Consider the following 27911-nt stretch of genomic DNA (forward strand, 5'->3'; position numbering starts at 1 on the left):
GTACTTGTTTACAGCCTAATTTCACTGTCAATATATTTTATGTTAGCGGATTCGGATACTTTACTATGATACTTCACTTTGCACTTTATTACAGATTGTAACACTTCATGCAATTACTGAAGGAAACATGGTCCAAAATGAACTTTATGTCTTAGCATGGATCATATATTTTTATCAAAAATAAGTTTCTAAATTTATATGTGCTAGTTGTACATTTCAACTCCAATCCTTGACAATACTGTCATGTCTAAATATGCCAGATCCATTATATTAAACAGTAACTCCCATTGCAAGACACTCTGTTTTTCGCTGAAACCCTGTCAAAAAATTATTATGCTGTAGTTGTAAATGAATGAAAATAGCCAATAAGCTTACAACTCAACTCGCCACTATAAACATGATAGATTACAATTATAGTTAAAAGGGCAAAGGGGAATAAGATTTTTTTATAGCTTTTCTGATCATTTATAACATTTCTGCAATACTGCAAATATAGGTCATTTTTCTCTACTAAAGTGTCGGAAGAAAAGAAATCTCAGAAATCAATTGCTTTTCTATTTTTCAGCAATATGAAAGAGTTGGCAAAAATGAACTAGCAAATCAATATAAAAAACTAAAGCAAGAACTTTCATCTCACTCATGAAACAACAAACACTTCCCACCACCTGCAAAGGAAAATGAAATGAGCCAAAATATAAAAAATTCTGCCGTCGTAGCTGGCACCACCAGTGAATTTAGCAGAAAAGGAAATGTCATTAACAGACTGCAATATGTTTCTACATGCCAGAGGTTCCGTACATGTAGCTTCAGAATCTGTCATGCATAACTTGCTTACAGCACAGATATAAATGTTTGCTGCTTTTAGAAACTCATATTTCTGCTTAAAGAATATTAACTTTTTAAAATGTATTATGAAAATATAAGAAATTAAATCAAGGCATCTGTTATTTTTTTGTTGTTAAAGAATACAAAGTTTGAACTTGAATAATTTATTATAATTATCTGTTTATTTGTTAACCAATGTAATTGAAAATCATGGTCTTTAACAAAGGTGAAATGAAGATACAAGGTAAAACATTCAACCAATATAATGAGGGACTAGTAGATGGACAACAACTTAGCAGACATATGGATGAAAAGTGGGAGGAATTAACTGGAATTTTATTAGGGGGATAGAACGATCTAGAGAGAGGGGAGAAAAATGAATTACATTCGACCGGAATATTCCAAATTGTTCAGGTTTTAACAAAACTCAACGACTCACTCAGAGAAAAGAGCGGGGACAGCTATATTAGTTTCCTCCTCTGGTCCCCTGGTGGTTGCCACCTCTATCTTGGATCTGTGTGGTAGATTTGTTATACTCCCTGGCAACGTGTAGGGCAAACTAATCAGGCTATGCAAAGTCTATACCCCTAATACTTTCTAGCCTGATTTCCACACTCAAGTTCTTAACAAGGTATCCAAATTCCCATCCATTGCTGTAATTATTGGAGGCGATCTCAACATGTCATTTTCAGATTGAATAGATTGCCAGACCCTCATGGGTAACCCAACAAATCCTCCTAAACCAAAGACTCCTATCAGCCTATTTTAGGCATCTAATTCGACTGTATTGTATATACAATTATTATTTATCCCCACACATGCATAAATTACTTTTTCAGGAATTTTCCTGTTCTGTGTCTTCTCCAGGGGGGTCTCCATAGGCTCTATTGCCTGGTCAGAACTTGACCTTTAAATAATCTTTAAATAAATCCATTTAATCCTATCTACGCATCAACATTGTGTTTACCATACGGAGCGCAAAATTGGTTCTTCAGTCTGGGATTAAGTCCCAGTCTTTCTATATACAGATCTTGACCTTCTGATGATTGATCTGGTTATTTGCAATGTGTCCACCAGAGTATGCCACTGGTGGCCTAATGAGGGCGTCCATCTCAAAACTTTTTTGAGCCCAATGAGAGGTTGCTTACCTCTAAGGCAATATGGAGGGAAGCCCATAAGGTTGTGATAAGAGGTCAGTTCATAGCTTTGGGAACCAAACTGACCTCATAGACTTCAGGGCCCCTATCCCTGACTCTCTTATTCATTATTTTCTCAAAAGTCTGGGAGAGCCCACCTAGATTGCAAAAATTTTAGACCCATAGAACTTTTGAATACTAATCTCAAACAAAATATTTTGGACTCATTTCAGACAGCTATCGTATACTTTCGGTTTCAGCCCAGGGGAAGTTTCCTAGACACCCCTACATGCAGAAACAGGAATGCTATTTAGGCAACACATTTTCTGACTTGTCCTGGGCCATCATTTGGAGATGAGCTATGAAAACCTCTTGTTGTGTTACTCATAAGGAAAACCTTTATAAGATGTTGTTTTACTGGTACCACACCCTAGCTATGCTCCATTCTTTTAATGCTACACTACCGAAAACCTGCTGGAGGTGTATCCATCTGTCCAAAATATTTAATCTTTTCCCTCTAATACAACCTTTCTGGCACAAGGACCAGACCCTGTTAGGCAAGTATTGGGTCTTTGTCTTCCCCTCCTTCCCAAATGTACTTTCTTAAACTCCCGTCTGAAAAATTGAGGAAAAACTCCATCCAATTACTGTTGTATATTCTGATCTCAGATTGCTGTCTCATAGCAAAAGTCCCCCATCCTCTCTGTCTTTGGAAGAATTATACACTAGAATTAGAGAATCTAGAACTATGGAATATCTGACTGCTGAATATCTGACTAGTTATATCCAATGTTCTTGTTCTTATGCATATAGTCGATCCATTCTTGACATGTATACTGTAATACTATACCATTCACCAATACTCATTATTGGTAGAGAAGCTATCAGGTGATAACAGAATATATCACTCGCACCAAAACCCGATATATATATAAACTTCTTAAATGTAGACTGTGAGCCCCATATAGTGCTCACAATGTACTTTTTTTTTTCTATCAGTATGTCATTGTAGAATGGGAGGAAATCCACGCAAACGCAGGGAGAAAATACAAACTTCTTGAAGATGTTGTTCCTGGCAGATACAGAACACAATATTTTTAAGAAACTAATAAAGTACACTTGACATATATGCAAAGACAATATCTTGAAGTATTCTGTAAACAAAGAGCTCCTATCTCCAATACAGTGGGAAAAAGGTTCTTGATTAATTCCTCCCCCAAGACCTCCTTAGATGCCATTTTTCTCACAACCAGTGATTTTAGCAATGTCTCTTTCTACAAGATAAGTGCTCAGATTCTTTTACTCCACCTACCTCCAACCCACCTGAGCCATCTTAACTTGAAACTTCTGCTGGATTTGATGAATACTAAAGTCAAATATTTGGGGTTTTCAATTAACCTTCCCCTCTAGCAGACTAAATGAATGTAATTTTTTGCTCCTTCTCTCTGATGTATTTAAAGATATTCAGTCATTCTCTAAACATAAGATCTCTTGGTTGGGTCGTATGCATTAAAATGCTTCTTTTACCTGAATTCTCATTTTTATATAAGATGATTCCTATCAAATTACCTTTCAGGTTTTTTTCGGGCAACCCAATAGATAACTTAGTTTGTTTATCTGGAGCAATAGACAATGCAGGTCGGCACTCCCAGCAATTATACCACATAGGATGTCTGGAAGTTCCATGTTTGAAAGATTACTGTTTTGCCTTTATACTGGACCAACTTTGACACTGATGGGTAGACATCGAACGATGGGGCAATAGTGATCACCCCTTAAAAACCCAACCTTCTGTAATTTCTGTGGGGACTTAAACCCACAATGTCTAACTACTTTGATGTTCAAACCTCTGAATTGGCTTGGGTTCAGTTACTGGGAGGGAAAAAGAGGGATGTGCACTACACTTTGAAACATTTCCCATTGGTGATGCATGAACTTCATATTTTGGACCTAGACCTATCTTCATGGAGAACCCTGGGTATTTGTAATGTTGGCAATATCTTTGAACATACAGGAATTCGTAATTTCCAAAGTTTAGCTCATAAATATAACCTGCACACCAAAGATTTGTTTTGCTATATTAGAGTTGGTCATTTTATTTGCAAACAACAGGAGTACAGGTTTAGCTCTAAGGTGATGTCATTTTTGTCTCCTGCCATATCCATGAGAAGGGGCAATGCTTTTTTCTATACTCTACTAGGTGATAAACTGACTGTGAGACAGAATCAAATATATGGAGCGACTGGAGCGAAATCTCTCAATTTAAATAGCACTACCTCCAGATGTACCACTCTCTATTTCATTGTATATGACACCAAGAAACACTCACCAAAATCTATTTTAGGTTAAGGCCCCAGGTAGCTGGCCAGCAAAAAAGCACTGTGGGAAAAAACAATGCCAGAAACGCATTGCGTTTTTTCCCATAGCGCTTTTCATAGAAAGTCAACTGAGATTTCCTCTGTAAACTTTCTGCTTTAGTTATACCCATAGGGAAACCGTCAGTATTTCCGTAGGTATAATTGACATATTGCAATTTCCAAAACCACAACGGTTTTGGAAATCGCAATGTTTAGGCTGTGGATATATTTTTAAATATGTGAATGGTATTCGCTAGCCTGCCTTATACGACCTCCCTGACTACACAAGATGCCCTTTTGTTTATTGTGTTTATTTCTTGAAAAATTCAATAAAATATTTTGAATTAAAAAAGGGTTTTTTTTCTACAAAGAACAATTTTACAGAAACTTTGAAGAGTCTCAATAGAACTTTAAGCATCAGACTTTTTCTTTAATTATGTCAGTCATAAGCCTAATTAGAAGTTCTCTCATTTACATGATCCTTAAAGGTTTAGGTATGAAAATCCTGGAGTACTACCATAGTAAATTCCCCATAGTCCTAGCTAATCATGTGTAACAGTAAAAAAAAAGTAGCTCATTTAAGAATTACAAACAGGAGCCAAAAGCAAATCCAGGTATTAATTATACCCAATTTCCTTGCAGCTTATGAATGTCAGAGTAACTATGGCAGACATAGTATATTTAAACTTTCAGGAATAAGGCAGCAATTGGTTTTCTGCCTACTTAAAATATGTTTTCTAAGTTATAACACATGATATCCAAACCTGGCACCTGCAGTACAGAAGAATCATATATTTTTTGTCAGATAGAACTAATGATACACGGTGAAGACTATGCATAGATTGAGAGAAACACACCAAATACGCCGCATAAGGAGGAATGAGTCTCTTACCTGTCATAATTTCAATAGTTGCAAAAATAGAGAACCAGTTTTATAAATAGTTTGAACAATGTGAGAGAATTTTCTTCAACATCTGAGAAAAGGCTTCTTTTTATGTTTGCAGGGTTTTAAGAAGTAACTTTTTTTGCTAAACTAGCAGATTTACATTATAGGTTATAGACACCTTAGGTCACTTTCTGACACATGGTTTGGTTAGTATTTTTCACCAGTATCTTTAAGTAAAAAATAAAAAATCCCTTTCTTTTTTTGGAACAATCCTGTGTTTGGCAAAATAATGACCAAAAGGCAGCCATATAAAATTAACCTTAGGCTAAGACCCCACATTGCGAGTCACAGCAAAAAAATGTGTCAGAAAAGACAGTGGAGGAAACACATTGTGTTTTTTTGCACAGCGTTTTTCACAGAAAGTCTGCAGAGTTTTCCCCTGCGGACTTTCTGTCCATATTATACCTATATGGAAAATGCCAGCTTTCCCGCAGGTATAAATGACATGCTGTGATTTACAAAAATGCAAGTGTTTTTGAAATTGCAGCATTTCTTTTGCAGATTTTTTCTAAAATGTTGGGATGAGATAAACCAGAGTCCTATACACTTTGCAGGTACTGTTGAATGCAGCGTTTTTGCAATGTGCGGCCCCAACCCCAAAGACTATTATATTGATAATGTACAGTATCCTTAGAATAGTGTAAGGGAATTGGTAGAGGAGCAGTTCCCCAATAGCTGTTGGAGAAGCCTGGAGGAATGGGCACAACAAGACAGTGAGCCCTAAGCTGAACCCCCTCTCTGTCCCTTCCTGCTTTCCTTTCCTGTCCTATGCGACAGGTGACAACTGGGTGGCAAAACCCTTCCTAGATATAGGTGATGACACAGAATGCAGACAAGACAAACAACAACAAAGGGAGATTAGCTAGCCAAGGGTTCGGTCACAGTCCAGCAACACAGTACAAAATTGTAATCCAAAAGAATAGTCAAAGGTAAAGCCAGAGGTCAGGAATAATAATACAGGTAACAAAACAGCAAAAAAAAATGCCAGCACTCACAAGGAAATAGCAAGCACCAATGTGAATATGAGCAAAGAATAAATAGGGAGGAAGAAACCGCCTTAGACCTGATAGAAACATAGGCTGTCAATCACACAGGTAAGGCTAACATTAACTATTAGAGGAGCAGACGTGAACCCAAGATGAAGGAGATGGGTGTGATGGTAAATTAATTACCGATGTGAGGAAATAGGGCAGTGTTCACACAGAGCAAAAAATGGGTAGGGGAGTAAGCACACTAAAATATAACTTTTATTTATAATTGTCTTTAAAGTTCAAATTGACATCAGGTTTGATACACTAATCTCAAAGGATCTCTGTCTATATAAAGTGGACTGCATAGCCACCCTCTCCACTTTTTTATTCACTATTTTTGTTACCACCTTTAAGTAAATTACAAAACTGGGGGTACAGTTTTCTATATTTGGGTAGTATATATGCATTGATGCTTCTCACAATAACACACATCTCCTCATTGGGAACGTAATCCTATGTATACTTACCTGATATTGATTTGAACTTTCAAACACAATTACGAATAAAAGTTATATTTTAGTGTGCTTCGTCCTCTATTCAATTTTTTGCTTGGATTATTCATAGTACACATACCTTTGTTCTATCTAGATTTTCAGTGTCCACACAGAACAACAAAAAACTCTAAGCGAAGAAGCCAACTGAACACACCTCCTTTGCCACAGAATGTGAGCAGAGGGTGGCGCAGAGACCCGAACAGGCAGAGACATTACAGGTAGGTCATCAATATCAGATTCATGGGACTTCAGCTCCTGGAAACACCAGCAATCAGCAGTTTGTACAGGCTGCAGCAGTGCTGGAAGTAGCATAGCTTTATGACCTGGAATAGTACTGCAGCTCTCTCCCATTAAGGCAGATAACGAAAATGCTTCATGTTTGAATGTTATTCTGTTGTTAAGTTTTAGGTCAAATATATATCACATAGAGACCTCTTAAGCTAGTCATCTATACGTCTTCAGTTAGGGAAAAAAAATTGACAAACACTATTAGCTCAGGGCCCAGTCTCCACTTTGTGGGTTTCATCTTCTGTCCGAGAAACTGGACAGGAGACGAAAACCCGACAGTCATTGTTCGCCTGTGAGTGTCTTCTAGTCTCCGTGGTGAAACCGTTTTTTTTTAACCGGACACAAAGTTTTGCGAGTCCGACTTTGTGTCTGATTTAAAAAAAAATGTTTTTTTGCTGCGGAGAGGCAGAAGACGCTCACGGGCAGAAACTTTGCAAACCTATTCAAGTGAATGGGGTTGAAAACTGACTGCCGGTTTCCGTCTCCTGTCCAGTTTCTCGGGCAGAAGACAGAAACCTGCAAAGCGGAGACCAGGCGCAGGTGTGAACCCACCCTTACTTAGTAGAGCATTAAAGACCAACCTCTTTCCCTTGGTTCTCAATTAGAGATGAGCGAACACTAAAATGTTCGAGGTTCGAAATTCGATTCGAACAGCCGCTCACTGTTCGTGTGTTCGAACGGGTTTCGAACCCCATTATAGTCTATGGGGAACATATACTCGTTAAGGGGGAAACCCAAATCCGTGTCTGGAGGGTCACCAAGTCCACTATGACACCCCAGGAAATGATGCCAACACCTCTGGAATGACACTGGGACAGCAGGGGAAGCATGTCTGGGGGCATCTAACACACCAAAGACCCTCTATTACCCCAACATCACAGCCTAACAACTACACACTTTACACATTCAAAAAAAACCTCTATCAAAGTGGGAAAATACCTGGAAACCTTCTTTACTCCCCAAATGGATGGACACAAACCCCAATTTAAGCTCAACAAACAGTAACAACCACCCCTTTAAATCACGTTCCCCATGACAACCACGGATGGAATAGACAATGGGAAATCCAAAAGCCCTCACCCTTAACTGTCATTTTGAGTGTGTGTGTGTGTGTGTGTGATGTGGTAAGACCTTCCAAAATTCACTTTTCTAGCCCTTAACATGAGCCCTTCCAAACAAAGTTACAGGACCTTAAGCTGAGCTACCAGCAGAGATTGGCATGAGTAGAGCCTTGCACCAGCAGTGTTTTTGGCACTTAGGGTGAGTTGAGCCTTGTACCAGCGTGTGTCCCTTAACATCAGGCAGGCCCTAAGTTCTGCACTTTGCACAAAAGTTCCACATTAACTTGGTTGAATGGTACAAACCTTAGTAGGCCCGAGAACCAGGAACAGGTCTTGCAATGGCTGTCGGATAACGCTTAAAGCACATTGTCCACCAGCCAGTCAGCCTCTACCTCCTCTTACCCAACAGTCTTGTCCTCCTTCCACCCAAAATTCCCAATCTTCCCAGAACAATAACCCCAACTGTCCCTGCTCCCTGGAGCTGTTCTCCCTTCCTTTGACTGTACCGCAACCTGCCCCTCCATTTCGCGATTCCACGGACCTAACAGACGAGTATCTGTGTCCAGATGCTCAAACACTAGAGTCTCCTCCATCTCTGGTCGATTTGGTGTCGGATGACCAGCAACCCACCCTCATCGACGACGATGAGATACAGTTGCTGTCAGGGCAGCCAGTTGACATGCGCATTGTGCAGGAGGAGGAGGCGAGACAGGAGTTGGAAGAGGAGGTGGTGGACGACGAGGACACCGACCCCACCTGGACAAGGCGGATGTCAAGCTGGGAAAGTAGTGTGGATGTTGAGGCAGGTGCAGCACCAAAAAGGGTAGCTAGAGGCAGAGGTCAACAGCTTTGCCGAAGCCAGGCCAGACCCGGAATGTCCGAAGATGTTCCCTTTTGTACCCAGCCCAGAAAAACTCCCCCATCGAGGGCACGTTTCTCGAAGGTGTAGAGTTTTTTCAAGGAATGCACCGAGGACAGATATAGTGTCGTCTACACAATTTGCCTCTCGAAATCTAGTAGGGGCCCTGAGAAGAGCAACCTGTCCACCACTTCAATGCACCGTCATTTGGAATCCAAGCACTGGAATCAGTGGCAGGCAGCAACGGCAGGACAAACGTCGCCCGCCGTTCATGCCACTGCCTCTGCTCACAGTGCTGGCGATGCACTCCAGAGGACGAGCCAGGACATCACTTCATCTGCCTCCGCCACTTTGTTGACTTCTCCCTCATCCTCTCCTGTTTCTGTCTTATCTCCTTCTCCTGCACCATCAAAGGCACCATCAGGCGCTTCTTTACAACAACCCACCATCTCTCAGACATTGGAGCGCCGGCAGAAATACACCGCTAACCACCCACCCATGCAAGCCTAGAACGCCAACATCGCTAAACTGCTGGCCCAGGAGATGTTGGCGTTCCGGCTTGTTGAAACTCCCGCCTTCCTGGACCTGATGGCAACTGTGGCACCTCACTATGCCGTTCCTAGCCGTCACAACTTCTCCCGGTGTGGCGTCCCCGCCTTGCACCAGCACGTGTCACTCAACATCAGGTGGGCCCTTAGTTCCGCGCTTTGCTGCAAGGTCCACTTGACCACCGACACTTGGACAAGCGCCTGTGGTCAGGGATGCTGCTTATCTTTAAGGACAGGCAGGGTGAATGTGGTGGAGTCTGGTCCCGGGGTGCAAACTGAGGTACCCTATCTCCTCTCCGAGGCCAAAATTCATGGCAGGAGTAGACTGAAACCCTACGACGCTGCAACCTCCACCCCAGCTACTAGCGGCAAACGCTAAAACACTGGTGTGGGGAGACGTCAGCAGGCAGTGCTGAAGCTCATCAGCTTGGGGGACAGACAGCACAGTGCCTCCGAGGTCAGGGATGCCATCCTGGCTGAGATGGCATTTTTTTTTCCCTGATACACCTGGGGCCTGGCATTTTTACGCCTGTGATAATGGCTGGAACCTGGTAGCGGCTCTGGAGCTTGCCAGCCTCCAACACGTTCCATGTTTGGCCCACGTCTAACCTAGTGGTGCAACGTTTTTTGAAAACATACCCAAATGTACCGAAGCTACTGTTGAAAATGCGGCGCTTGTGCGCCTACTTTTGCAAGTGTACAGGAGTCGCTGCTAGCCTAAAAACACTCTAGCAAGGCCTACATCTGTCCAAACACAGGCTGTTGTCCATCATTCACACACGCTGAAACCCTACAATACCATATCTTGAGCAGGGTGTGTGAGCTGCACAGACCTTTGATGGAGTTCCATCTACAAAACCCAAGGGTTCCTCAAAGTCAGCTCCCAAAGTTTCTGCACCATGAGTTTCCAGGGGTGGCAGAGTTATGGCTAGGGGAAGAGGCATGGATAGGGATGATGTCTAGGGGCAAAAGCAGTGTGGATGTGGAGGCAAGCTAAGCAGCAAAAACTGGGGGTACAAGCTAAGGCATGGACTGGGGTGATGTCTAAGGGCAAAAGCAGTGTGGATGTGGAGGCAAGCTAAGCAGCAAAAACTGGGGGTACAAGCTAAGACATGGACTGGGGTGATGTCTAGGGGCAAAAGCAGTGTGGATGTGGAGGCAAGCTAAGCAGGGAAAAAGGTGGCTAGAGGCAAAGGGATGTCCAGAGGCAGAAGACAGCTGCATGACAGAAGCTAGACCTGAGCCAGCAAGGCCCAAGATGCCCTCTTTTCTAGCTTCCTTAGAAAAATTCCCCCATCGAGGCCACGTTCCTCGCTGGGGGAGATAATTTCTAAATGTATAGGTCGAGGACAAACTGAGTGTGGTTTACACACTTTGCAATGCGACTCCCCATCTCCCAGGCCTTTCATTCCAGGCTAAAGTACAGCACAACCCACCCACATGCCCAAGGCTTCAACGGCCTCATCTCAAAAATTCTGGCCCAGGAGATGTTGGGGTCCCGGCTTGTGGACACTCTGTCCTTTTTGGGCCTGCTGGCTACTGCGCCACCTCACTGTGCCATCCACACCAGCACTTTTCCCCAAACATGAGGCGGTCCCTAAGTTCAGCGCTTTGCCCAAAAGTTCCACGTGACCAGCTATGAATGGACAAGTGCATGCGGACAGGGACGCTAACTTTTAATCTTGGCACAGTGGTTGAATGTACTTGAGGCATGGACCGGGTCGCAAAATGTGGTAGACTGACTTGTCTCCCCACACAACATTCCTGGGAGGAGGGCTGAAACACCACCCTCCTCCTCCGCTGTTAGATTGACCCCAGCTACGAGCTGGAAACGCTGCAACACTGGTGTGGGGAGACGTCAGCAGGCCGGGCTGAAGCTCATCAGCTTGGGGGATGGACAGCACACTGCCTCTGAGGTCAGGGATGCCATCTTGGATGAGATGGCAATTTGTTTATCCCCGCTGCCTCTGGGGCCAGGCTTTTTTGTCTTGTTGGGGGCTCTGGAGCTTGCCAGCCTCCAACACGTTCCATGCCTGGCCCACGTGTTCAATGTAGTGGTGCAACAATTTTTAAAAACATACCCCAAATTAGCAGAGATAAGGGTGAAAGTGGGGCACTTGGACAGCCACTTTCCCAAGTCTACAGTACCTGGAGCTAGCCGCAATACACTCCAGCAAGGCCTACATCTGCCTGAAGCACCTACTGTTGTGCGAGGTCACCACATGCTCAAACCCTAGATACCGTATGTTGAGCAGGGTGTGTGAGCAGCAGAGACCTTTGATAGAGTACCAGCTACAAAACCCAAGGGTTCCTCAGAGTCAGCTCCCTCACTTTCTGCACCATGAGTTTCCATGGGTGGCAGAGTTATGGCTAGAGGCACAGGCATGGATAGGGGTAATGTGTAGGGGCAAAAGCAGTGTGGATGTGGAGGCAAGCTAAGCATAAAAAACTGGGGGTAAAAACAGAGGCATGGACTGGGGTGATGTCTAGGGGCAAAAGCAGTGTGCATGTGGAGGGAAGCTAAATCGACAAAAAAAGCTGGGGAAAAGCACAGGCAGAAACTGGGGTGATGTTTAGGGGCGCAAGCATTGTTGATGTGGAGGGAAGCTAAGCATAAAAAACTGGGGGTAAAAGCAGAGGCATGGACTGGGGTGATGTCTAGGGGCAAAAGCAGTGTGGATGTGGAGGCAAGCAAAGCAGGGAAAATGGTGGCTAGAGGCAAAGGGATGTCCATAGGCAGCAAGGGCAAAGATGCAAAATTCTCCCCTGTTTCAAGAATTTTCCTGACTTGTCTCCCCACAAAACATTCCTGGGAGGAGGGCTGAAACACCACCCTCCTCCTCCTCCGCTGTTAGATTGACCCCAGCTACGAGGTGGAAACGCTGCAACACTGGTGTGGGGAGACGTCAGCGGGCCGTGCTGAAGCTCATCAGCTTGGGGGCCAGACAGCACACTGCCTACAAAGTGAGTCATGCCATCCTCGATGAGATGGCAATGTGGTTTTTGCCACTGCACCTGGGCCCAGGCATGTTGTCATGTGTGATAATGGCCGTAACCTGTGATCGGCTCTGTAGCTTGGCAGCCTGCAACATATTCCATGCCTGGGCCACGTTTTTAACTCATTGCTGCTAATCTTTTTAAAAAGGTACCCCAATGTTCCTGAGCTACTGGTGAAAGTGTGGCGCTTGTGCGGATAGTTTTTAAAGTCTATAGTTGCCGCTGCTAGCCTCTATGCACTCCTACAACGCCTGTACCTGCTGGAACAACGGCTGTTGTGCGACGTCTCCACACTGCTGGCACTAAACATATCATGTGTTGAGCAGAGTGTGTGAGCAGCACAGACCTTTGATGTAGTTCCAACTCCAAAACCCTCGGGTTCGTCAAAGTCAACTCCCTCAGTTGCTCAACCATGAGTGGCCATGGGTGGCAGACTTATGTGAAATCCCATCCCATCCATTGCACTGGACACGAAACATTAGCATGCGCTCATCACAACTCCGGATATGGCAGCTGCGTTAAGCAGGGTGCAGGGTACAACACAGACCAGGCCCGAGCACCAGGAACAGGTGTTAGAAATACTGCAGCATACGCCATTTCCTTCCAATTTGGGGGTTTTGGACCCGCCACCGACTTGTCTGGACCTCAGTGGGGATCATGAGACACAGTTGCCATCAGGGCAAGCTGTAGTCATGTGCGGTTTGCAGTAAGGGGGCAGTGCGCAATTGGAAGAGGAGTTGGTGGATGACGAGGCCACTGACCCCACATGGACAGGGGTGATGTCTAGGGGCTAAAGCAGTGTAGATGTGGAGGGAAGCTAATTCAACAAAAAAAAACAGGGTAGAAGCAAAGGCATAAACTGGGGTGATGTTTAGGGGCTAAAGCAGTGTAGATGTGGAGGGAAGCTAATTCAACAAAAAAACAGGGTAGAAGCAAAGGCATAAACTGGGGTGATATTTAGGGGCTAAAGCAGTGTAGATGTGGAGGGAAGCTAAGCAGCAAAAACAGTGGGTAGAAGCAAAGGCATGCAAAACTCTACCCTGTTGGAAGACTTATTCCTAGGTCTGGAACACGTTAATGGCCCCCCCCCCTGGACAAATTACTGCCACTCAGGGGCCTAGTGTCACCAGGAGGGACAAGTATAGGCGCATGTTGTGGGAATACCTGGCCGACACCAGCTCTGTCCTCTCCGATCCCTCTGTGCTCTACTGCCTACACTTATTTTTTCATCTTTTTTTCTGCACTGCACATCTCTTGCCTACTTCCTTTGGGATCTTAGAAGTGGTGGTCCACTTCCAAAGGTGGTAATTTCAGGGCTGGAGTTGTCAATAGACAGTGTAACGGGAGTAGCTGAGGTATTGCTGTCTTAACCACTTTTTGGCACAAAATTAACTTCCAAAGCCAAGTATGGTGCAAGTATATGATGCAAGGACACCTACACACCTATCTCTGACACATTGGGGAGTTCACCCTCATGCGCCCTTTTGGCCTGCACCATCATGCGCCTCTTCCCAGCCACTCCACATCTCCCAAGCTTTTCATTGCAGGCAGAAGTACAACACAACCCACCCCCATGCCCAAGCCTTTAACAGCCTCATCGATAAACTGCTGGCCCTGGAGATGTTGGTGTTTGTTTATGCTTCTGGATACCCAGGCCTTCCGTCAGCAGATGGCAGCTGGGGCACCTCCCTATGCTGGGCCTAGCCGTTACTACTTCTCTTGGTGTGCTGTCCCTGCCTTGCGCCTGCATGTGTCCCATAACATCAGTCGGGCCCAGAGCTCTGCGCTTTGCTGCAAGGTCCACTTGACCACCGACACATGGACAAGCGCCTGTGGTCAGGGATGCTGCAGTGCTTATCTTTAATGACAGGCAGGGTGAATGTGGTGGAGTCTGGTCCCCGGGTGCAAACTGGGGTGGCCTATCTCCTCTCCCAGGCCAAAATTCATGGCAGGAGTAGACTGAAACCCTACGATGCTGCAACCTCCACCCCAGCTACTAGCGGCAAACGCTGTAACACTGGCGTGGGGAGATGTCAGCAGGCCGTGCTGAAACTGACAGGGGGGACAGACAGCACAGTGCCTCCGAGGTCAGGGATGCCATCCTGGCTAAGATGGCATTTTTTTTCCCCTGCTACACCTGGGGCCTGGCATTTTTGCGCCTGTGATAATGGCTGGAACCTGGTAGCAGATCTGGAGCTTGCCAGACTCAAACACGGTACACGCATGGCCCACGTTTTTCAACTTGTTGGTGCCATGTTTCTTTGAAACCTACACCATTGTGCCTGATATACAGGTCAAAGTGGAGCCATTTTCGTAAGTGAGAACTAGCCTCTGCTAGGCAGAAAACATTCAGAGCACACTCCTCTCATCTTCGCACCGTTGGCTGGCGGAGGAAGACGAGGGGGTTGGAGTGGCATCTGATGTCCCTGTCCCACACGAGGCTAGAGGGTGCACTTCAGTGCATCCCATTGCTTCACCACAAATGGTGTGAAGGGGAGTGGAAAATGGAGGAAATGGAGAGTGACCCTTACAGTTGGGGCCAGCAAAGGCATGCCAAGTAACACACTGGCACACATGGCTGACTTCATCTTGGGTTGCTTTTCAACACATATTTCACATCATGAAGAACAAATAATACTGGATTTTTACAAGCCTCGAACCCTGGTCTAGGTCTAATGTCTGTTCCTTTCTTATATTAGGGGAGAGGGGAAAAAAATTACTTCAGTGATACGTTTAGCGTACATAGACTGACTATTAATGTGTATCCCACTTAGTGTTGTTAGGGTTACACACCGTCACAACCTGGCTAAAGCTTCTATAGCTGTTAATAAAGTCAACATAACTTTACGGTATCCAAAAAGACAGCTGGTACTGACAGAGAGCAAGACAAATGTCAACCAAAGCTGTGAGCTCTGAACACCCACAGTGACTTTGGCGTCATCATCATTATAAGGGAGCGGGTGGTAATAAATAACTTGGCAGTGCCTAAAACCCAAAAAGCTTATACAACTATATTTACATTAAGATACACAAATGACACTTTTTAGTAGCATGTCATGAGACAAGCTGATAAGATCTTCCTTTGTGCAGTGCTATTTGAAAGTTAAACGCTGCCTTTATTTTAATTCTGGAGAAGGTGCAGACATTAGATTTAGAACATGTTGTCTTCATTGTCCAAATCCTCTATATAGGTAATGTGTTTTTCGGGCCGAGCTGTCTGGGAACGAGCTGGTGCAGCACTGACAACCTGGGTGAATATGGCAAGAGCCTGAGATGTAGGGTGAATGAATCCCCAAATTATTTGGGGAATTTCCACTCAGAAACTGGCACTATATACCAGTAGCAAAAATTGTGGGTGCACGTAACCCCAATATATTCTTTGAATTCCTAGTCAGACAATGGCACTATATGGCAGTGGCAGGACTTGAAGGTATTTATAACCCCAATATATTCTTTGAATTCCCAGTGAGAAACTGGCACTATATGGCAGTGGCAGGACTTGAAGGTATTTGTAACCCCAATATATTCTTTGAATTCCCAGTCAGACAATGGCACTATATGGCAGTGGCAGGACTTGAAGGTATTTGTAACCCCAATATATTCTTTGCATTCCCAGTCAGACAATGGCACTATATGGCAGTGGCAGGACTTGAAGGTATTTGTAACCCCAATATATTCTTTGCATTCCCAGTCAGACAATGGCACTATATGGCAGTGGCAGGACTTGAAGGTATTTGTAACCCCAATATATTCTTTGAATTCCCAGTCAGACAATGGCACTATATGGTAGTAGCAAAAATAGTGGGTGTATATAGCCCCAATTCTATTGCTAGGGGACTTGCAGGGTATTTCTGGGGTGAAGGTGGGGGGGCACACCGTTGGAACGGGTATCGGGGGTATATATAGGGTATACGGGAATACACTGTCAGTGTATTCCATTCAGTATCCTGGGAAAGCTGGGTTGCGGCGATTGAGCCCGTCAGTGCCACGTTACACTGACAAGCTTCTCCCTGGAATTTAGCTCTTACAAGAGCTGTTGGTTGTCTTCTCCTTCCTATCCTAGCCTGTCCCTGCCTACCCAGAATCTAAGCCCTAGCTAAACCTCCGTCCCCGGTAAATTGCAAGCTCAGAATGACGCGAACCTGGGCGGCGCTGTTCTTTTAAATTAGAGGTCACATGTTTTCGGCAGCCAATGGGTTTTTCCTACTTTTTTCAAAGTCACCGGTGTCGTAGTTCCTGTCCTACCCTGCGCTGTTATTGGAGCAAAAAAGGCGCCAGGGAAGGTGGGAGGGGAATCGAGTAATGGCGCACTTTACCACGCGGTGTTCGATTCGATTCGAACATGCCGAACAGCCTAATATCCGATCGAACATGAGTTCGATAGAACACTGTTCGCTCATCTCTATTCTCAATTTGTTACTTAAAGAGGACCCTTCATGGCCTCATGTATATGCAGTTTTATATACTGCTAAAGAGTCGACAGTGTGTTGAATTCAGTGAACTGTTAGCTTTTCCGTTATGGGCCTTGGGGCTGCAGATAGCAGTGCATGAATTCAGCGCGCTGTCGCTTTCTAGCAGTATATAAAACCACATATGCACAAGTACATGACTTAAGTATCCGATGACTTAGATAAAAATATGAAAAAGAAGCACAAGGCCGAGGCCCCAAGAGCCAGAAACGCCCGATTCTTCCGCCACAGGAAAAATGATGGCATTTTACATTCTTGAGGATCCCATACCCACTTTGCGGTAAAAACTGCCGTGCAGACACGCTGAGATTTCCAAAAACAACGCGGCTTTGGAAATCGCAGCATGTCAATTATATCTACAGAAATGCCGACGGCTTCCCGATAGGTAACAGAAAGTCAGCAGAGATACACTCCACGAACTTTCTATTTCAAGCACTGCGGGAAGAACCGTGATTCGTTCCTGCCGTGGTTTTTCCAGCAGCGCTTTATAGCTGCAGGTTGTCCTGTGGGGCCTTAGCCTAAATGAGTTTTCTAAGAAACCAGCAATGATTTTGCTAGAAATGGGACTGAGATGCAGTGTCAGGCAGGACCATGTATATGAATGAGTCACTGTCCCTGGTTAATAATATGCACTTGTGGCATTGCAGCCCTTAGTTCTAAAAGTGTTCAGATGGACAGGGCTCTACAGTCACACATCAGATAAGCATCAAGTTTACATGACTGTACATAAGTATCTATATTGTTAACCTATTTAAATGAATATCTCTATATTTTAAATCTATGTAACCCATTTTAAATGACTACCATAATGAGGAAGTGTCTGAAGTTACAAAATGAAACTTGACGTTGAGATGGGGATTTTAATTATTTTCTAAAAAAGCAGCAGGATTGCAATGATAGCATTCCTAATAGTCCAGGCATTCCTAAGCTAATGGACCAAATAATTTAAAGATTAAAAAAAAATGTAATGCATTAACTTTGACACTGGCAAGAACTCTGTAAATCTGTTTAATTCAGAGCAGCGAAGACATACTGTACATAGCGCATAATGAGTGGTCCTGGTTTGGAATGAGCAATGGCTAGCACTGTAAAGCATAATACATTAGGAAACATAAATTTACATTTTGCTGACAAATAAATAAAATATGTCAAGCTCAAGCAGGAAAATCACTAAAAAAGACTAGTGCTCTATGGTTGATGTAGTCCTGTTGGCAGCCTCTCTGGTTTATGCATTGGCAGTATGCTGTATAATATTGTCGGCTTTCACGTTTGCTCACATAACAGATATTACAACGCTGCACCAGGCTAAGTCAATGTAAAATATAATGTAGAAAAATTTAACTTGTACATGCCAACACTGTGGCATAGTATATTAACTCAAAACATGTCTGCTTTCTTTCTGAAAGGGCTCCACTTCCTTTTCATAGGCAGGGTCATCATGTCTATTGGCTACATGATCATGCTGCAGTATCCTTGGATCGCTTCAGGTCTGAGAGTATAATAATCTAAGGCCAGGGAAGGCACATAAAAATAACCCAAACATAACTCTTTCCTGGGCAATGCTATGGCATCATTCAGCATTCCTGTGTCTTCCTTGAGTATTTAAGGTCACCCCTCATGCCTGTGATTGGTCATCAGCAGTCATGTGAGGGTCATAGTTGTCATCATGCGCCCGCTGGCCTCAGTGATGACCTGAAGCCTAATGATGTCATCCTGGCGGCCAGAATAGTAAATCAGAATGCAGGGATTGCAGGAATGTGCTTTGCATATTCTAAGCAGTGGTGAACCTAGCCCCTCTGCTGCCTGAGGTGGTCAATCAAAAGACGCCGCCCCCCCCCCCCTCCGGACTGAAGACCGGAATGGGGGGGTTTGGGGGGTGGCGCGATTAGGTTTTTCTTTTGATCCTCCGCATCAGGTAGCGGGGGGAAGGTGTGCATCTATATATATTTTGCCCCACAGAGGCCCCCTGAAACCTCTATTATGCCCCACAGTTGCCCACACAACTCTACTATTTTTTAAAGGCCCCCCCCCATTTTTATAATATACCAGTAAAACCGCTATGTAAATGAGCCTGTCTGTGCACCCTGGGTGTTCCTTCAAGCCACCGTGCACCCCCCTACGCCTTACTTGAAACTGGTCCCTCTTTAGCTTTGAGGGCCGAATATTCCTCCTCCTATCCCCCTGTAACTGCCTCCATCATCTCTCATCTTACTCCTATACATTGAAATCTCGGGCATGCGCAGTAACACTCCCTTCTGAGTGCTACTGCACATGCCCAAGTGCCATTTTCTTGTCTACAGACGAAGAAAGTACGCAAGAAATGGTGATGAGAGATGCTGGAGGTGGTTACAGAGAGAGAGGAAGAGGAATTTTCAGAGCGAAAGCAAGACGGGGCGGTTTGAAGGTATGACACAAGGGGGTGCATATAGGTTTCTGTTTGGGGAGTGTCCAGACAGACTCCCCGAATGGAAACCTGAACGCAGATGTGAACCGGGCTTAAGTATCACATTATAAAATACAATTTTAGTATGTATAATGGTAGACATGTATAGAAGCAAATACAGATAGATAGATAGATAGATAGATAGATAGATAGATAGATAGATAGAATAGATAAAGATAGATAGATAGATAGATAGATAGATAGATAGATAGATGATAGATAGATAGACGTCTCTGGTGTGGTAGAGCTCAGTGCACACTCAGCTCTGCTACATCTCGGATGTAGCAGAACTCAGCACACAGCCAGCTCTGCTACACCTGTGCACTCAACCCTGCTCATCTGAGATCGCCCCAGGCATGATTCCCCTGCTGTTGCAGTTGCATTACAGGGTGTTGGCATCATTTCCTGGGGTGTCATAGTGGACTTGGTGACACTCCTGAGTCGAAGTGTGGCTTCCGCTAAAACAAAGCATTTTTCCCCATAGACTATAATGGGGTTTGATATTCATTCGAATAGTTGAATATTGAGGGGCTGTTCGAAACAAATATCGAATCTTGAATATTTCACTGTTCGGTAATCTCTACTCATCACTTAAAATAACACAAATTAAAAAAAAAAAGAAAAAAACACCACTATCAAAGAACATAAAATTGTTCTATCTTTGGAGTACAGTATAATTAAATAAATTTGAGATATTACTGTAACTAAATAAGCAAACTGGAAATAAAACGCCAGTATGGAGGAGCTGGGTTATTGCATTTTATTTACATGTTATTGTTTTAAGTACTAAAAAATTTGAGGGAATTCCAGTTCCGCCATTTACATAATGAATATAATAAAAACCAGCATTTGAATTTTAAATCTGCAACAAAAGTAAATTAATCAAGCCCAGACTTTTAATTAATGAACATAAAAATCATAAAGCTCATATTTCATGTTCATGCATTTGTGTCTCTTATAATGTATCATATCTATCGGAAACCAAATGGGCTGCTATTGTCATCGTTGGACAAGTGTCTGCATCGTTCTGTCAGAAGTTAACACATGCTGGGAAGTTAATGATATCCCAAATCACCCAAGTCCTTTCTGAAAGAGTTGAAAAAATTATAATGTGTCATATATTTTCAGCTTAGGCGTACAGCATTTGCTGTCAGTTTATCATCTGGGTATTCCACATGCTATGTATACTGCAGCCATTCATTATACTCGTCCTAAATATCATTTATACCAGAATATAGACAATCAGACAGCGATATATTGTGGATACTAAAAATATTTCTTACTTTTAATGATAATATTAATTATTTGAAGATTTAGCAGAATTGTGTCACAAGAATGGAATATATTGTGTCATCACATCTCACATTTTGTTATGTTTTTTAATATCTTTGAGGTTGTTGAAGCAGTTTTAAAAAGGAATGAATCTGATAATCCAACAAAACACAACTCAGGTAACTGATGCAGCAGAAGAAAAGTCTTGGTGATGGGACTGGATGGAATGGATTATGGAGGAGGTTATTATTAGATTAGTGGCAGATTGTAAAGCACAGCTATAGTAGGTTGGTAGAATGAGATGAGATAAAATAGGAAGCTCAGTGCTGTGTAAAGCTTTCTGGTGATAGTGATGAGTAGAAATTAAGTTCAGACATAAATGGCCAATCAGTGTCATAGGGTAGACTCATCAGTATAGCGGTGTGACAGAAAGATAGACTCACAGTAGACTGTGGAGAGGAAACATTGGTGATGGAAAGACTTTTTTAGTTATTAGCAACCTTAATGAAGATGAGAATGAATGAACCATATTCTTTTCCGACATTTAATAGGCAGCAAAAATGACACTTTACCTAGATTGTGCAGGTAGGTATGATCACAGTAATACTAAGTTACATAGATGTGTATACCATGCTGTGTAAGGCAATGCTTTTGCTGAGAAAATTGTCATTTTCATTTATATCATTTTGGGGATATGATTGCTTTTAGTAAACATTTTTGGGGGTTGGGAAACTGCAGAAACAGTGGTTTGGCTATTTTTTCTCCTGCTGTGACATTCAATGTATGGGATAAAGATTTTGTGTGTGTATAGTTCACGCATTTTCAGTCACCGGGATATGTTATATGTTTACACTTGTATTCTGTTTATTAATTTTTAGAAGAAATATAAGAAATGGAGGGATGATGTAAAATGCATAATTAGGGGTCTGATCCTCCATACAATATACTGAAATTCTAAAGTATTAATGTATCATTTGCGTATTTCTAGAAAATAAATTAACATAGCACTTGAGGATTAAAAGTGTTCACTTGAATAAATTCCTTCCAGGTTGTAGTTTCCAAAATGTGGTCACATGTCAGGGGATTCCACTTTACTGGCATTTCCGGCCAATGCAAAAGTGTCATGACTTCCAAAAACCAAACTAAGTCTGTGCCCCAAAAAAACCATGGCACTCCTTCTCTTCTGTGCCCAGCAGTGCCAAAACAGCAGTTCATATCCACATATCACTGCAGTTTGAGTACACAGTAAGGCACAGAAGGGAAAGAGTGCTATATGGCTTTTGGAGTGCAGATTTAGATGTTTGGTATCTGAATGCCATGTCAATTTTTTGCCATACAGCATACGGCATAAGTAGCATGTTACCTTTATTCTGTGGGTCAATATGATTATGATACCTAATTTATATTGTTTTCTTATGAATGACTAATTATGCTGAACAAAAACCCATCAAGAATTTTTTCATTCCCACCTTCTGGGCCGGGTGGTTCACATCCACATTTGGTATTCCATTCGAGGAGTCCACTTGTGGACCTCCAGAATGGAATACTAAATACATTAAAAAGCGGTTAGCTAAAAAAAACACACAGACACCATAGACTATATTGGGGACCATGTGTTTTCTGCACGGTGTCCGCACCAATCATGTGGAGAGAAAAGTGCTGCTTGCCATCAGCAGAGCCAACTGTTCATGTCTTGTCGGCCATTTTTCTGTGGCCGCTACATGAGTTTACTGCGCATGCGCAGTATGCTCATGTAGTTCTACAGAGTACAGAGCATGCTCAGTATGCTCTGTACTCCGTAGAACTACACAATACGTTCATGTAGCAATCACATAAAAATGGCCAACAAGACATGCACAGTCAGCTCTTGCTGATGCCATTTTTCTGTGGCCACTAAATGACTGAACGCAGTCTCGCCAGAAGAAGACGCACGTAGCTGTAGAAGAAGGGTGTTGCTGGGGAGTCTTTAGGCAGCACAGAGGAACCGCCCCCTGTGCTGTCTGGAGACTCATTTGCATACAGAGAAAACCAGGAATATCACCGGAACGACGATGAGGAGAAGAATTCTAAAGGTAGGGGAAAGGATAACCTTTCTTAAGGCTATTTCGACGTGGTAGTACTGAAAAACGGGATTCTAATGATAGAATCTCTATAACTCAATAGAATAAGATCTTGCCAATCTCTTTGGTGTAAGATAACACCGTAATTGTATCTTACTCATAATACTTATCAATCTAGTTTAACTACTGCACCACTGCATAGTTTAATACCACTGCTTTAATGAAAAACTTCCTCAAGTCCTCCCATTTTAACGCATATCTTAACTTCCATCATCTAAAATAAAACAGAATTAAAGGGAAAATCTTCATCTGTATTAAATTGATTTTAGCAATCCATGAAAGACTAACTTTTAACAGTTTATTAAGTTTTATCTGAACATGCTCTATCACTTTCTTAGTATTAATTCTAAGTATTGTTAAGGAAGAATATCCACTACATATACCTAAATATAAAAAATATCTGTCTGCCCATGTATATTAATAAGTAGCTATAATCACCTGATCCAATTCCCACAAAGAATTTATCATTAGTAAATGGTATTTCCTTTTGTTCCGTTTTTAGTAAGAAATTATAGAAAATTCTTGAATCGTTTTCTTAAGAGCAGAAAATCTTTTAACTGGATTGCAGCAAGAAATGATACCATTAATGGTCTTAATGGATTTAAAACTTAAAGGGGCTCTATCATTGGGAAAAGTTATCTTTAACTAAGCACATACTTGCTTAGCCTTTAGAAAGGCTATTCCACACGTCTTTTGTATGTAAATCACCTCAGTAGTTTTAGTATGAGCCTATTTTTATAGATATGCTAAATAGCTTCCATGGTTCACAGGAAGTTCTCATTGAGCACCCTCTCTGTTATTCTCTCCTGTGTGTGCGAGCAGGGAAAGGAATCATCATCACCACCAGCGGCCTGTGCTGTACACATACATAGGAGAGATTAGCAGAGGGTGCTCAAAGACACTTCCAGGTACATGGTGGAGGCTAATTAACATATGAATAAAATTGGGCTCATTCAAAAACTACTGAGGCGATTAGTATATAAAAGGTATGTGTAAAGTAGCCTTTCTAAAGGCTATGCAAGTATTTGCTTAGCTAAAAATTACTTTTCTCAATGATAGAGCCCCTTTAAAACTGCAATGGAGTTAAAGGGGTACAGTCCTATGAAAAAGTTTGGGCACCTCTATTAATCTTAATCATTTTTAGTTCTAAATATTTTGATGTTTGCACCAGCCATTTCAGTTTGATATATCTAATAACTGATGGACACATTAATATTTCAGGATTGAAATGAGGTTTATTGTACTAACAGAAAATGTGCAATATGCATTAAACCAAAATTTGACCGGTGCAAAAGTATGGGCACCTCAACAGAAAAGTGACATTAATATTTAGTAGATCCTCCTTTTGCAAAGATAACAGCCTCTAGTCGCTTCCTGTAGCTTTTAATCAGTTCCTGGATCCTGGATGAAGGTATTTTGGACCATTCTTCTTTACAAAACAATTCAAGTTCGGTTAAGTTTGATGGTCGCTGAGCATGGACAGCCCGCTTCAAATCATCCCAAAGATGTTCAATGATATTCAGGTCTGGGGACTGGGATGGCCATTCCAGAACATTGTAATTGTTCCTCTGCATAAATGCTTGAGTTGATTTGGAGCGGTGTTTTGGATCATTGTCTTGCTGAAATATCCATCTCCGGCGTAACTTCAACTTCGTCACTGATTCTTGAACATTATTCTCAAGAATCTGCTGATACTGAGTGGAATCCATGCGACCCTCAACTTTAACAAGATTCCCGATGCCGGCATTGGCCACGCAGCCCCAAAGCATGATGGAACCTCCACCAAATATTACAGTGGATAGCAAGTGTTTTTCTTGGAATGCTGGTTTTTTTTGGACGCCATGCATGACACTTTTTTGTATGACCAAACAACTCAATCCTTGTTTCATCAGTCCACAGGACCTTCTTCCAAAATGAAGCTGGCTTGTCCAAATGTGCTTTTGCGTACCTCAGGCGACTCTGTTTGTGGCATGCTTGCAGAAACGGCTTCTTTCTCATCACTCTCCCATACAGCTTCTCCTTGTGCAAAGTGCGCTGTATTATTGACCGATGCACAGTGACACCATCTGCAGCAAGATGATGCTGCAGCTCTTTGGAGGTGGTCTGTGGATTGTCCTTGACTGTTCTCACCATTCTTCTTCTCTGCCTTTCTGATATTTTTCTTGGCCTGCCACTTTTGGGCTTAACAAGAACTGTCCCTATGGTCTTCCATTTCCTTACTATGTTCCTCACAGTGGAAACTGACAGGTTAAATCTCTGAGACAACTTTTTGTACCTTCCCCTGAACAACTATGTTGAACAATCTTTGTTTTCAGATCATTTGAGGGCGGGCTATCCATGTTCGGCGACCATCAAACTTAACTGAACTTGAATTGTTTTGTAAAGAGGAATGGTCCAAAATACCTTCATCCAGGATCCAGGAACTGATTAAAAGCTACAGGAAGCGACTAGAGGCTGTTATCTGTGCAAAAGGAGGATCTACTAAATAGTAATGTCACTTTTCTGTTGAGGTGCCCATACACATTGCACATTTTCTGTTAGTACAATAAACCTCATTTCAATCCTGAAATATTACTGTGTCCATCAGTTATTAGATATATCAAACTGAAATGGCTGCTGCAAATACCAAAATATTTAGAACTAAAAATGATTAAGATTAATAGGGGTGCCTAAACTTTTTCATAGGACTGTATTCCCAGCTTGCATACTCAGCAGTCTTTACTGCTGTAAAATCTTCTTTCTTCCTGGTTTCTTGCATCATTTAGTGGGCGGAGTTTCACATGCAACCTGACATTTAGCTCTGCCCCCAAATTCGCATGTAGCTCCGCCCACCCATATTGAACTATGAAGTACAGGCAGCAGCAACTCCATTATGTTACATACAGAGATTGCCTGTCTCTGCCATAATGAACACAACTGAATTAGCTAACCTGATAACTGGGAGAACAGAAGAAATGAAAGCAGCTCCTCTCCCCTATCTGATAGCAGGAAGCTAGGTCACGTGGTGTAGACACAGGAATAGCTAGAAACACAGACTGGCTCCCTTCACTTAGCCCCTCCCCCCTCCCCCCTGAGAGCAGCAGATACATCACTTGACTCATGAGCAGATAAGTCAGGGCTCTGGCCACAAAGAATTGAATAAAGTAAGATAGTGGACAAACAAAGCAGCTTTGCTGAAGCAGTGTATTTAGGAAAAGTCTTAAATCCACATTAACAAGCAGTATAGATAGGATCCTTGTGATGGGACAACCCCTTTAAAGGCTTTTTATAACAAAGGACTGTAGGTTTAATGATTAGGATATGTTCACATGGCAGAATTTCGCCCTGTTCTTTCCTCTCATTATTTTCAATGGGAGGCAATGACGCTGAAAAAATATAAGCCTCACTTGATCTTGCCTTGGATGCCATGACTGATTTCGTCACGGAGTCCATAGCTTGAGACTCCCCATGGTTTAGGCTCATTCATCTGGGCCTAATCAGCCCCATAAAGCTGTGACGGAAAGCTGATGGAGAGCTGAGGGTCAGAAAATGAAGAGGAATCCTTGGAGAATGCCTGCCTCAAGTTCTTTTTCATTTTAAGCCAAGTGAGCATACCCTTAAGATCTAAGTGCACATAATGTACAGTATATACTTTGGAAAAAGTTCCTGTTGTAAACGTAAGCTTTAACAAATGGAACTACACCAATATAAATGAGAACTGACAACATAGAAATGGCATTTCCAGAGCTTGCATTCTAAGAAAGAAAAAAATATACTTGACAATAAGCAGTATCATCATTTCATGCACACCCCTAATTTTCATAGCTATAGCCTATTTGCCATATATCACGTGCATTATATTTCAATCTAATCCAATAATATGCAATTAAAATGTATATAGGATGAAAACAAGAACACAAAACAAAGCAAATGAGTTTGAGGGGGAGAAAAAAGACAAGATTCCACTGCTATCAATATTCATTATCTGTTAATTTCCCAATCAAATTCCTTTTCTCTGATTTATAGATGAAGAACTTTCATTTTCCTGGCTATAAATTTTGTTCATTAGCACAGTTCCCAAAGTGTCAGTTTTATTTAATGTTAGATATTATTCTAACAATGCTACTCCTGCAGTGTTTCAGGAAACAGTCATGCCTTACAAATTTGTTACTACCCATTTGTTACGCTGTCAGTAGAACTCATTTGTTCTGCTAGTAAGTCTTGTTCGGAATCACATGATCAATGAGACATTGGAACAGGACTGATTTTATTGTTAACTACTTTTGACTAATAATATGCAGCCATGAATGAAATATATGATGCTTTTCACTTGTACATGGTGTTAATGGTTAAGCAATAATGACTTTTATTGAATTATAACTTATTCATTATTTTGTATAGGAAAGCAAGATGAGGTTCTTTTTACTGGGAGACTTTTTATCCTGCTGAATCAGGAGTGTTAACTATTCTAAGCCTCATTTTCTGTCTCATAAAACAGAACAAAGCTGTATTTCACACCAGCGATTGCTCAACTCATTTTGTCAAGATACCAACACGACTACGACATAGTGTTAAAAGGCCTTTTGTTGACATTGTCATGTCCTCCATCTGTAACCACATTCTGAAATTTATGTCTAGCCATATTGTGATGCTTACTAGTGTTGAGCGAGTAGTATTCGTCAAATACCTTGCCAATGAGTGTAATCAGCCGAACACCAAGGGGTTAAACGCTTTGAAGATTCAATGCATTTAACCCCTTGGTGTTTGGCCGATTACACGCATTCCTATGGCAGCGAGGTATTCGACGAATACTACTCGTTCAACACTAATGCTTACCTCATTGTAAGTAGCACTGCATCACTAATATTATTACAGAAGTGAACACTAAGGATTTTTTTTATTTGCATCTTTCTTGTACTTTTATCTGATTGGTTGTGCCTTTTATCTGTATATTTTCATGTTCCTAATTTTCTAAGTTCCACTGCTGTTGTATTTTATGTTTTTGTTCCCACCCTTACCATTTAATGGTGTGCAGCTGAGCATTCTCAAAAAAAGATGTGCGTTATTAATGCATCACAAAATATTA

This window comes from Leptodactylus fuscus, chromosome 4, assembly GCF_031893055.1.
Source record: "Leptodactylus fuscus isolate aLepFus1 chromosome 4, aLepFus1.hap2, whole genome shotgun sequence".
In the NCBI taxonomy this organism is placed as follows: Eukaryota; Metazoa; Chordata; class Amphibia; order Anura; family Leptodactylidae; genus Leptodactylus; species Leptodactylus fuscus.